This window comes from Gavialis gangeticus, unplaced genomic scaffold (genome assembly GCF_001723915.1).
Source record: "Gavialis gangeticus isolate Ggan-Ray unplaced genomic scaffold, GavGan_comp1, whole genome shotgun sequence".
NCBI classification, from domain to species: domain Eukaryota; kingdom Metazoa; phylum Chordata; order Crocodylia; family Gavialidae; genus Gavialis; species Gavialis gangeticus.
This window is the reverse complement of record NW_017728994.1, coordinates 78,802-90,307: the sequence shown is the minus strand read 5'-3', so window position 1 is coordinate 90,307 and position 11,506 is coordinate 78,802. Positions and strand designations below refer to the sequence as shown.

The 11,506-nt window shown below is 44.7% G+C and overlaps 1 long non-coding RNA gene across 1 annotated transcript; it reads left to right on the top strand.

The window, feature by feature from the left end:
• The first annotated feature begins 1,912 nt into the window (after window positions 1–1,912).
• On the top strand, window positions 1,913–8,085 carry LOC109287282. Its single transcript, XR_002094812.1, has 3 exons — window positions 1,913–2,336; window positions 2,789–2,862; window positions 7,783–8,085. It is a non-coding gene; the product is annotated as an uncharacterized LOC109287282 (long non-coding RNA).
• Window positions 8,086–11,506: the final 3,421 nt, after the last annotated feature.

Sequence of the window (11,506 nt, the reverse complement as noted above, 5' to 3'; positions counted from 1 at the left end):
GACTAGAAATTTCTTTAGAGAAGACAACCTGATTGGCTGCCCGGTTGTCATGGAGAGCTAGTGGGCCCCTCCCAAAGGGGAGTTAGCAAGAAAAAGTTAGAGAGGGGAGAGTTAGAGAGAGAGTTTTGGGGGGTTCTGACAGCGGTGCTGACAAGGAAGATTCGTCCTGAGAGCAGAGGCTGGCCTGACAGGGACTGCTCCTCAGGAGGGCTTTAAGCCCACTGGTCTCCTGTCCGAACCCTGAGATCAGAGTCTGCTAATGCAGGGACTGCTCCTCAGGAGGGAGACCACGCTCGACCTGCAAACAGATACTGCCTTAGCAGAGACTGTCTCACAGGGAGAGATTCGACTCTGAGAGCAGAGGCTGCTATTCGCAGGGAATGCTCCTCAGGGGGGAGACCATACTCAACCTGTTCAACAGATACTGCCTTAGCAGAGACTGTCTCACAGGAAGAGATCAAACCGATCCTGAGAGCAGAGGCTGCTGCTGCAGGGACTGCTCCTCAGGAGGGCTTAAGGCCCGCTGGTCTCCTCGCAGCTATGATTTTTGCAATTTATTTGATTCATCTTGATCTGATTATTCCGTATTGATCTCTGGCTAATGAACTAATTTCCGGCTTCGACCTCGACCACGATCCCACATCTCGACCACTGGCTATGACATCGTAACTTCAACCTCCACATCAACTTCGGCATCTTAATGACCACCCATTTCATCCACATTGGACTGGCGTCACGACATTCTATGTGTTACAGTTCTGTTATTTGTTATCTTGATCAATGAGCTGTTGACCAGCCCTGGGACTATCGAATTGGGCAGCCGCCCCTAGCTCCGGCTAGAAAGCAAGGGCTCACTCGAGAAACCCGTGGGCCAACAGACCCCTTTGTTGTTCGTGTTTGTTTATTGCAACTGTAACTGAAGCAAGTTCCCTACCTACGCTCCAGAAGCGTAAGTAAATAAAATCCATCTTCTGAAACCGCACGTGTCCCGTACCACTCAGACTCCTCACCGCTACTCCCGCCTGTTCCGATCTGATACCACTCTCGGCCCACCATGACCTTGGGGCTGCTGTTCCCTGACACATGTGAACTCTTCTGACCTTAAAAAATTACTTGTGTTTTGGTTCTCTTTCCATTACCTTTTTTGTTCTTTTTATATATTTCCCTTATTTATTTTTTAAAGCCTATTTTAAATTTATGATTTATTTTTGCCATGGTCTGTCAATCTCATTCCCTTTCTTTTACAGTTGTGTCCTGTGATTTTTCTCCCTTTTCCCATTTGAATTTCTCTTGGTTTTGGGGGGTTATTTTATTCAGTGCTTTATCTCTTTTACTCTGCATTCCCTTCCCCCACAACATATTTTTATTTAATTGCTTTACCAGAACTTTCTTATTTTCCTCTATGTTCTTGCTGTCCTCATTTTTTACTTTGGTATATATTTCCTTTCTTCTCAGCTTATCCCTGCCAGGGGCATGATTCTGGAAAATACTCACCACCAAATCACTATTAGAAAAACTGTCCCAAAACCAAAGAACCTCATTTGTACTTTATTATCTTACCCTAGAAGACTTCAGTGCCTATTGGGGAGACTGGGAAGAAGGATACAGGCAACATTAGCTAACTGGTATTGACACACCTAGCTCACCCCAGTCTCTTTGACACTGGATGTTCATAGATTTCCTCCAGAACTATAGAAAATGCTCTGCGCATGCCAGTGTTTATACCCTTGCAGTACAATGCATGCAGTTGTACAGAAAGTCCTCTGGGTATCTGCCAAAGGGTGATAACAAAGGCCACCAAATAATGTATATGTACTGCGAATATCAGGACAGCTGGAAAGCATGGAGCTTGGTTGCAGAGAAACCTCCTCCTCTGCTTCCTCTCCTGCCTCTGCAGTCCACTAATGTTGGTACTGGGAGAGAGTTAGAGTATCCGCAGATGAGAAGGATACTGCTTGATCTGCAAAAAATTTGAGGGTGCAGATTATCTTCATAATGTGAATTCCAGACCTAGATCTGCAGAGGTTTTTGTTGGATCAATGGCTTTTCAACCTGTTTTTTGCCGTTCTTCCCCCTGCCTCCACTGCTTCCTCACCAGGTGCCTCTAGCCTTTGGCTAGCTGAGCAGAACTGAGAGTTTCTTCTTCCTCACAGTCATGCCACAGCCCTGATATCAGCAAGTCTCCTCTTCTCTAATGATGGAAGGGGTGGAGCTAAGGAAAGAGAGTGCTGAGTAGTCAGTAAGGGAAGAACAAAGGCTAGGAGAAGTTGCCACAGCCAGCAAAAACAACTGCAGCTGTTTAGCAAGGTGCTTATCCAGCCCAACCTGCATAAAAGGTAATGGACTCAGGAGAAGAAGAACAGAGGGGTGGGGAGTGAAGGAAAAGAGGGCTGGGGAAAAGGGGACCTGTAAGGAGGTTGAATAAAGTAGGGCAGCCAGAACTAAGACATGTGGAAGAGGGTCCTGAGAGAGGACAAATAATTAGTCGAAGGCAGGCAGGCATTTATAGCAGAAAGGGACAGATTGAATTTTTGTGAGGGCAATCAAGGGAGCCAAAGAATTTCTGGACTGGGCATGCCACTAAACTTTAAAACTTAGTAATTTATATGGGCAACTGTAATCCATTTTTCTTAGGCATTTTGCTCTGTTTAGTTGCCTGGCTTCTACATGCCTATATACATTTAAAAAAATAAACTCTCTGCCCATCCTTCAAGTAATACAACTATGTTGGAGACTTACTGCAAATCAGCATTCAAAGCCAACTGCTTTTTTTGTGTGAAATCCACAGGAGAGAGATTGACTGCATCTGGGTAATCAGATTTTCCATTTTTTCCTCAAGTTATGGCTGCTTCTATTGCATAAGTAAGTGATATGGATAGGAGGTAGGGAAGGGGGTTGGTTATGTGGGTTATGGGGTGGAGGCTAAGAAATATTGTCCTCTTCTGGATGGAAGATTAGTGTTGCTCTCTAGTGTGGCTCATATGCCTAAATGGTGCACCAGTCCAAATATGATTTGCATAGCTGTTACCAGCTTCTTGAACTTGAACGCTTTCATATAAGAGATGCTAGCAGACCAGTTTAACATACTCCCCTTTTAATGTCTCTGTGTGTGCCCATGTGTAAAACGTGCATAATACTGGATGGAATGACAGACCCATTTGTGATTCTTAACTCTGCAACTTCTGTTGCAAGTTAGTGGAGAAGGTGAAATCTTATGTCTCTACAGTCTTAAGATTCTGGCTGGGTACAGGAGCACTGCAAAATGAAAATTAAATATTGCTGTATTAGTTAGCCATCTTAATACCTCAAAGACCTTTTGTTTCCTGTATTTTTAATTCATGAATATTGAAAACCCTCTAAATCTAATATGGGGAAGTCTGTGTGCATTTACTTATTTTTTTTATTTGAATATTGTATATGTATGACAGTAAGTTCAGGCCATCTTTATTTAGATACATTGTTGTTTATTTCTGATTGACCAAGAAATTGGACTCAAGCTTATATAAACACATCCTATATATTTTACAGATTTTTTTTATATCAAATCTAATTTTACAGCAGTAGTTTGGCCACCTTGTTTCTGGAATTCAGTTTGGTACTTGGAATTCAGGTTAAAAGGTTCTTGAAATAAAATGATATTTTAAAATAAAATGGCTACAAACTAATCCTAAATCACAATAAAGTCATAAATTTGAGTAATTTTCTGTAGCAAAGAGAACATTCTAGGTCCAAAATCATAGACTTAGATTTAATGGAGCCTTCACCTTTAGTATTTATATAAAAGTAAATCAAGATCTATGGTTCACACTAGGTGAACCATAGAAATGGATTCATATTTTTAAATATTACCTGAAAAGTCTTATTTGACAGAATGTAAATATTTTATGAAAAGCTCATTGTAACCATGTTTTTGTTCATATTTACTATTTCCTTCACATGAATGGTATGTAGCTAAATGTATCTGGGTGGCTTATCTTCCAGTACAATATTTCTCCATCTTGGAGTTGTGACTTAAATGCTGTATAGTAAACTGTTTTCTTGAGCTTTCTACATATACAGAATTTAAACTTTCAACAGGAAAAAACTTCTCTTCCTTATGCTTTTGATAATAGCCTCCTGAATGTAAAGAGCTGTATATAAAAAGGCTTATTGAATATATCTCATTAGGAAATGTGCAAATCTAGTTCTTTAATAAAATGTTCTAAATGACAATTCTTGATATTTTAAATATGAAATTAGGAAATGTATGTGCCTGTGAACATAAATACCTACTGGGTGTGTCTGTATGTGTATTTCACTGTGCAATAAATTAATTTAATGCATAGTAAAGCTTAACCATCTACACATGCACCGCAATTAGGGTAAAGCAGATTAATTTACTCCACCGTAGGACAGTGAGTAGTGGGCATGTCTACACAAGATGCTGACAGTGCAGTCACCAAATAATACTGCGCACTATTGCATCACATCACTAACAATGCTAATATGCTATTGCACACTATTAGGCAGTAGCCTCACTTAAAAGGGTACTGCGTAATAACTCTGGGTACTGCACATTTATTTAGTACTTGATTATACAAGACAGGCAGTGCTAAGGGAGTCAGTTGATGTCATGTTCAAACTGGTCTAAACCAGAGACAAGTTTAGACATGTTTTGGCTGGTTTGGAGTAGTTTAGACTGATTTAAACTCATTTAGAGAACTATAGATGTCTTGGAACCAGTTCACATCATTTGAACTGGTTTGATTAAAACTGCACTGTCTGTCCCATTTGGCAGTATTGGGGCCTTTAAACCTGGTTTAAGGCTGTCCCAGCCACCTGTGGAGGGTTTAGGATTGAGAGTGTGGTTGGGGGTAGAAAGGTAAGAAAGATTTATTGACTTAAGAAAAACACAACTATGCATAATAACAAGACAAACAATGACAGACAAAAGCAAATCCCATCGGCAACTTATTGGTAGTCCCTCTGATGCCTGATACACAGCAAGCTTCTCTTTCCACAAAGTTCAGCGAGGTCAGGTGTCCCCGAACAACGCTGTCTGAGGGGTGCCAGGAAGGACCCTGGAATGCAGTTCTTGTGCTCCTAGAGGTCTATGGGCCCACTGATCCAGGCAACAGCTAACTAATCTTTTTCACAGAGCTGCATCTTCCTTCTAAATGGTTTCCAAATATTTCAGCTAATTTATAGCTTCTGAAGGACACTGATAATGTACGACCACTTAGATTCCTTTCTTCAGCTGTCCTTAGACTGACCAATAACAGTACAAGCCTTGCATTCCTTTGATAAGGTAATTTTAACTGCGCCACAGGGCCTTACTACTTCTAGGCTTTGCTAAATTTACAAGGCCTTACTTTATACAATGCCTCACTACATCTTAAACTATAATTAGGCTTTTAGCAACAACTTACAGCTTAATATCTAAACAAATACAGAAAAACACTTGGTCTAATCTTTATAGAGCCTTCAGCAAGCTCTTTTATCACACAGACATACTTTTCAGCTGCCACAAAGGCAATTTTGAATCTAATGCCTAGATGAATCGGAAAGGGATTGTCAGCTCCAGTTTACACCAGATTGAGTCAGATTGAAGTGGTTTGAACTGTTTTAGATCAGTTTGAAACTATTTAGATCAGTTTGAAACAGTTTGACTGCTGAACTAGTTTAGACAGGTTTGAACTGGTTTAGATCAGTTGCAGTAGTGATGAATGGGGGTGCACCCCCTGAGAGCGTCGGTGCACCCCCTGACTGGCTGCACTCGCTGCTTAGACGATGGGCAGGGGGGCAGGCAGGAGCACCAGTGTCCTCCCTGCAAGCACCGGCCTATCACTGCAGCTGCTCCCAGAAGTGGCCACAGACACTCCCACAGTAAAGGGCATTAGATTTTCTGCGTCCATGTCGAGCCGGCACGTAACCACCCTCCATCATCCTTTCAGTCATCCAAACACACATTCCACTGCCATCCTGCAACTGCTGAGGTGGTAGTTAAAAATGAGCTTCTGCAGATCTGTGACATTCCCTCCATAAGGCTTCATGAACCAGGACTTCAGGGGGTAGGCAGCATCTGCTAGTATGACCGGGGGGGGGGGCGGCAACACCACGGATCATTCTCCCCTCCATGCCAGGTGCATAGTCTCCTTTCTCCATGATGCCAGCCAGAGAGGAGTTTCAGAACACCTGCACAACATGCGCGCTGCCGGCCCACCCTATAAAAATGTTCATGAATGAGCCCTGGTGGTCCACCACAGCTTACAGGATCACGAGGCATATCCTTTCCTGTAGGGCATAGCACTGGGATGTGAGTGCTGTCTAAAACCCCCATGCAGTTTGGGAACCCCTTCTCATTAAAGCCAGCCATCCTTTGCTGTGGATTCGCCAGGAAGATAAATTTGTAAGCAGCTGGTATACCTCACAAGTCGCCTGCCCCACCATGAAGACAGCCACGCTGAACTGGTTGGCAATGTAGCGGAGGCTGGATGGGCTGGCTAGCTTCATGATGGCCATTACAACCCTCTTGTCTGGTGGGATGGCCCAATGCATGTTTCTGTCCTGCCTCGTGATGTGTGGGCCCAGGATCGAGATGATATAGTAGAATGTCTCCCTTTTCATTCAGAACATCTCCAGCCACTGCTGGTCATTCCAAGTGGTCAAGATGATTCACTTCTACCAGTCTGAGATTCTCTCATGGACCCACATCATGTGAATTTTGCTCGTCCTCCTGAGGTTTATTGACAGAGCCTGGTCAGATTCCACTTGTTCGCTTTGCTCCCCTGTGTACACCATGTATCCTGTGCTGTAAGAGCAGGAATCACACAACTTACCACTGAAAAGTGTAGTGTCCTATTCCTGCTGAGGACTTCCTGCAGCATTCTACAGTAAAACAGCATACCTCCAACACCCATAGAGCCAAATGGAGCCGGGAAGAACTGGAGGACTTAATCAACATTTGGTCAGAGCAAAGGATCATAGACAAGCTGGAGAGTAGGAGGAATAAGCCTGTTTATGTTGATATTGCAAAAGGCATGCAAGCGTGAGGGCACAATCGTGACTGGCAAAAGATGCCAACTCTCATTCTGGGGCAGGTCACACACTTGCTCCCTTCTATGACAAGCTGTCCATCATTCTCTGCAGAGATGTGGGTGATATCCCGGGTTTGCAGACTTTCAGCACCGGGGTTGGGCTGGAGGTGGAGGTGGAGGAGGAGGAGTAGAAGATGGTGGCAGCAGCCCCTCCTCTGGTTGAAACTGTGTCTCAGCTGTTCAGAGACTCCTCTGTGTTCCCTCTTGATGACCAGTTGCAGGAAGAAGCATCAGTCACCTTAGAGTTATTCCCGCTTAGCCTTCCCATTCCATGGAGTAGCACAGATGATGAATCAGAGGAGGTGGGGGGTCAGGGATAAACATCTGGTAAGTCTCTTTTTAATGTGCCTCTTGCCACTGCCAGGCAACTCCCAGCTTTTTGCTGGTTGGGTTTAGGGCACCAGGGAGATGGGGTGGGGGGAAATTCATGTGTTGTTGTAGGTGGGTTGCCATGTTCTTTTGGTGATGGTGCAAGCCAGCCAGGTTTGATAGCTAATTATTTGCTTTAATTAATTTGTTGCAGCTAGCATAGGCAGTGGCAGCCATAGATGTGTTCCTCCCAGAGCAGCAGGCATTTGTAAGTTTTGGGCAGTACAAGTGGTACCAAAGTTTTGCAGGGTCCATTTCCATGCCTGCTGGGATTTTGTACACTGCATGGTCGGGAGGGGTTGCAAAGGCAACCCTTGCTTTTTTCTTTGTTTATCAGCCGCCGTGATCTGCTGGGAACAGCACCCCGCTTGCACTTCAGCAGAGCGCTGCAGAGATTTTCTGAGCAAGCACAGACAGACCTGTGAAACCTCATTCAAGGCTTTGGTGGACTCCTTAGTAGCCAGAGCAGAATGCAAAGCTTCCTGTCAGGACAAACTTTGTGACTCCCTGTGTAAGCACTGTGCCATCCTCGAGGAAGTGCAGTGACACCATGAGGAATTTGAAAGATGCAGTCGACAAGTCCAGTCCTGAGTTCCATAGTTCAAACGACATTTTCAAGGAAGCCTTAGAGAAATACCTATGACGCCTGAAAGGGAAAAGTCAGTCTGCTCGTCTTGCCTCTGTGCAAGATGAGCCTGTTCCCCTTAACTCTGTGGGGTCACAGCAGGGCCATATGACTGCCAGCAGGGCCAGGAGGTTGCCATTGTGTTTCAGGGAGATGGAGCATTTCAGGGTCATGGTGGGGTGAAGGCAAAGAAGCCCAAGAAACAGCTGTAATACTCTATTGCAAACAATAAAAGCTCATAATAGTTTCCTGGCTTCCTCTGTCTGCCTCCATATCCCCCCTTGCTTCATGCTCTTTCTTGGCTCACTCTACACAAAGCTTCCTGGTGTGTGTGTAACACCTGAGTGAGGCCTTTTGTTGGTGGGGGTGGCCTGGAATTCGCAGCTTTGATTGCACACAACCTCTGCCTCCTCTGTCACCCTCCACCAGCCTGGCTTCCTTTTTTGCAAGCCACCACCAACCAGCCACTTGCACAGGTACACTGGGGGTGGGGGGGGGGCAGGGCTTCAGGGATAGGTAAACAGAGGGGCTGCTTCCTGGCCTGCATAGACAAAGGATGCCTCCTCTGTCACTCCCCACCAGTCTAGCTTGTTTGAAATCCCAGAGCAAGGCCTAGGGTGGGGATGGTGGGGCCCTGAGGTTTGCACCTTTGCCTGTACATGAACCCAGGGACTTTGCAAGCTTTTCCACCTTCTTTTCACACCCTTTTCCAGCCCAGAACCAGATTATCTCATTTTCCACACCAAAACAAGGCTGCTGAGGGGGGTGCCCCCCTTGAGCACTATAAATTGGGGGAGCAGAGGTCATGGTATGCATTCACTGTATTGATGAGGGAGGTTTGAGGTGGGTGAGGGAGCAGAGAAGGCACAGCAGGGGCAGAGAAGGACTCATCCCAGGAATGAGACTTGCTCCTGGGGCTCACAACAATGGAAATCCAGGGTTTGCAAAGACTGCAGGCTGATAAAGTGGGGTGCAGTGAAGATACACCCCACTTTATGAAGTGGCAATGTGCTACAATGTAGCAATGTGCTACACTACACCATTGGTAAGTGACACCTGATAACACTTGTCTGTGCCCTGAGGGTTGTCCATCATGTAAATTTAAAAAAAAAACAAACCAAAAAAAGGGTAAGTAGTTGCAGTGACCTCAACCTCCTCAGTGGCCTGTGAGTTCCACCTATTAAAGTTTTCTGGAGGAGAAAGGAAAAGAGAAGAAGAAGAATGGGGGGGCTTGGTGCATAGTTGAAAAAATGGACTTTGTGAACCACATCCCTGCTCCTCCCCTTCCCCCCGCCCCTGACACACAGGGTCAGTGGGATATATTACCTAAATATAATCTGGGACACTGCATACCCCAGCTGCTGAGCCTGGCAGGCAGTGTCTTGGACTCGCAGCTCTGGAAGGGAATGTGATGCAAGTTCAGGTTGCAATATTGAAAAAAGTCACTCACTCCCTCCAACAAAGTTTCAAAATATATAGTCACAGAAAAATTACTGCTCTCCCAGTACTGTCATAGCCGTCATAGCCATTGGGAGCCATGGTTACTGCACTGGCAGTTGATGGAGTGCGAAGGGGTCACAGCAAGTGGAGGGTACCAAGAGAGGTGAGGCTGGAGGACAGGAGGGTACACGGGTGGTGGTGGTAAGACATAGACAATAGGTGTGGGAACAATTAAGAGGGGGTAGAAAATGAAATTTCTCTGCCCCATCATTTTACTTTTGATTGAAAGTCATAAAATTGTTAAAAGTAGAGGATAAGCAAACAAGCAAAGAAGCACACATGTCCCAACGTGACCTGACTCTGGAGGAGGGAGGGGTGAGGGAGGGGCGAGGTGTGAAGAGGGTTAAAAAAAAAACCCAGACAGTGCCACCTACTGACTAAAGACCAGAACACAGTGGCCCCTCATGGAGAAGGGGATTAATTACAAGTCTTTGGAGTCTCTGCCTGTTGGCACCAACGAAACTGGCACATGGAGCAGCATAGCACAAAAGCAATGCAGGCTAAAAGATCTTGGAGCGGTGTTAGCATATGGCACTAAATGGACTTTAAAGTGGCAGGAAATCCTGGGTCGTGCAAACACAAATGTAGTTGTGTTGCTGTAAATGGAAAATTTCATGTTGTCTGCACTTGCCCCTTTAGATAGACTGAATTTGGACTGTTTTGGACTGATGTAGACCAGTCTCAACTAGTCTGGAGTGATATAGGCCAGTTAGGACTGATTTGATCTAAACTGCCAGTTTGGTGTAGACCAGTTTGGTTTGGTCTGGCTTGGTTTGTTTAGGCAGCTTTAGACCAATATCAACCAGTATGGACTAGCATAGGCCAGTTTAGACTGGTGGAGCCTGGTTTGGACCAGTGTAGGTCGCTTTGAACTGTTTTGAATGGCACAGACTGGTTTGGTCTGGTTTAGGCCAGTTTAGACCTGTTGGCTAAGTACAGAAGGTCAAAAATCTGGTTGAAAAAAACCAAGGCTGAATTGATTAAATCTTTGCAGGTTAGTCTTAGCTGCACAGATTGAATTGATAAGCAAGTGAACAGACTTCCACTTTTGATTCCAGAAATGCACTGTTTTTCTAAGACTGTCTGTCTTTCTAAGACTGTGGAAAAGGGAAAAACAATTTTAAAAGGCAGAAAAAATTACTGCTTCACAGAAGAGAAAAGCAGCACTGTTGATTATTAGCAAGATACTATGTCTGTAGTAACATGTATAGACAAGCACCGAGCAAATTCAGCCATCCAGTGACAATTCAGCAATACTGCTCTGCAGACAGAACTTCCAGCACAAAGAGCTCAGCCACATTCAAGTCTTCTTACTAGATGCAATCAATCATACAGCAAAGTAGTCATAAAAAAATCTTCCATCTAGTTATTAAATCTAGTTATTTCCACACCCATTTTCAGCCAAAAGTGATATTTGAATAACTGAATGCGATCCAAGAGGGCATGAGGTAGACGATAACCCAGGACAAATAGTCAGCAGAGATCAAGAACTTAATTTAATTCAGAATTCAGTGTCTGAACATACTTCATTTTCAGAACTGGACTATTACCATCCCATGCAGCCTTTACAGGGCTGTTGGAGCCTTAGGCTGAAGTCTCTATAAGTCATAGGCAATGTACAGAAGTTATACTTATTGTGCGGTAGGAGTGCAGAACGCATGTTATAGCTGTAACCAAACAGACAGTCAGGGCACATAGAGTGCTGTACAAATGGCATATCCTGCTCTAAGATAACCCTGGATGGATGTGGTATCAGACTTCAGTGTTGTACGTTAGAGCTCTGTAATGAACATCCCATCATGACTCCCATTAGGTTGCATTCTACCAGCAACCCATGGGGCTTTGCAGCACCCCACTCACCCCCTCCCAGGGTGGTGCTTTAATCTAGGCCAAAGCTCACGTGGTCTGACCAAGTGCCGTGCCAGCCTAGGCTCTC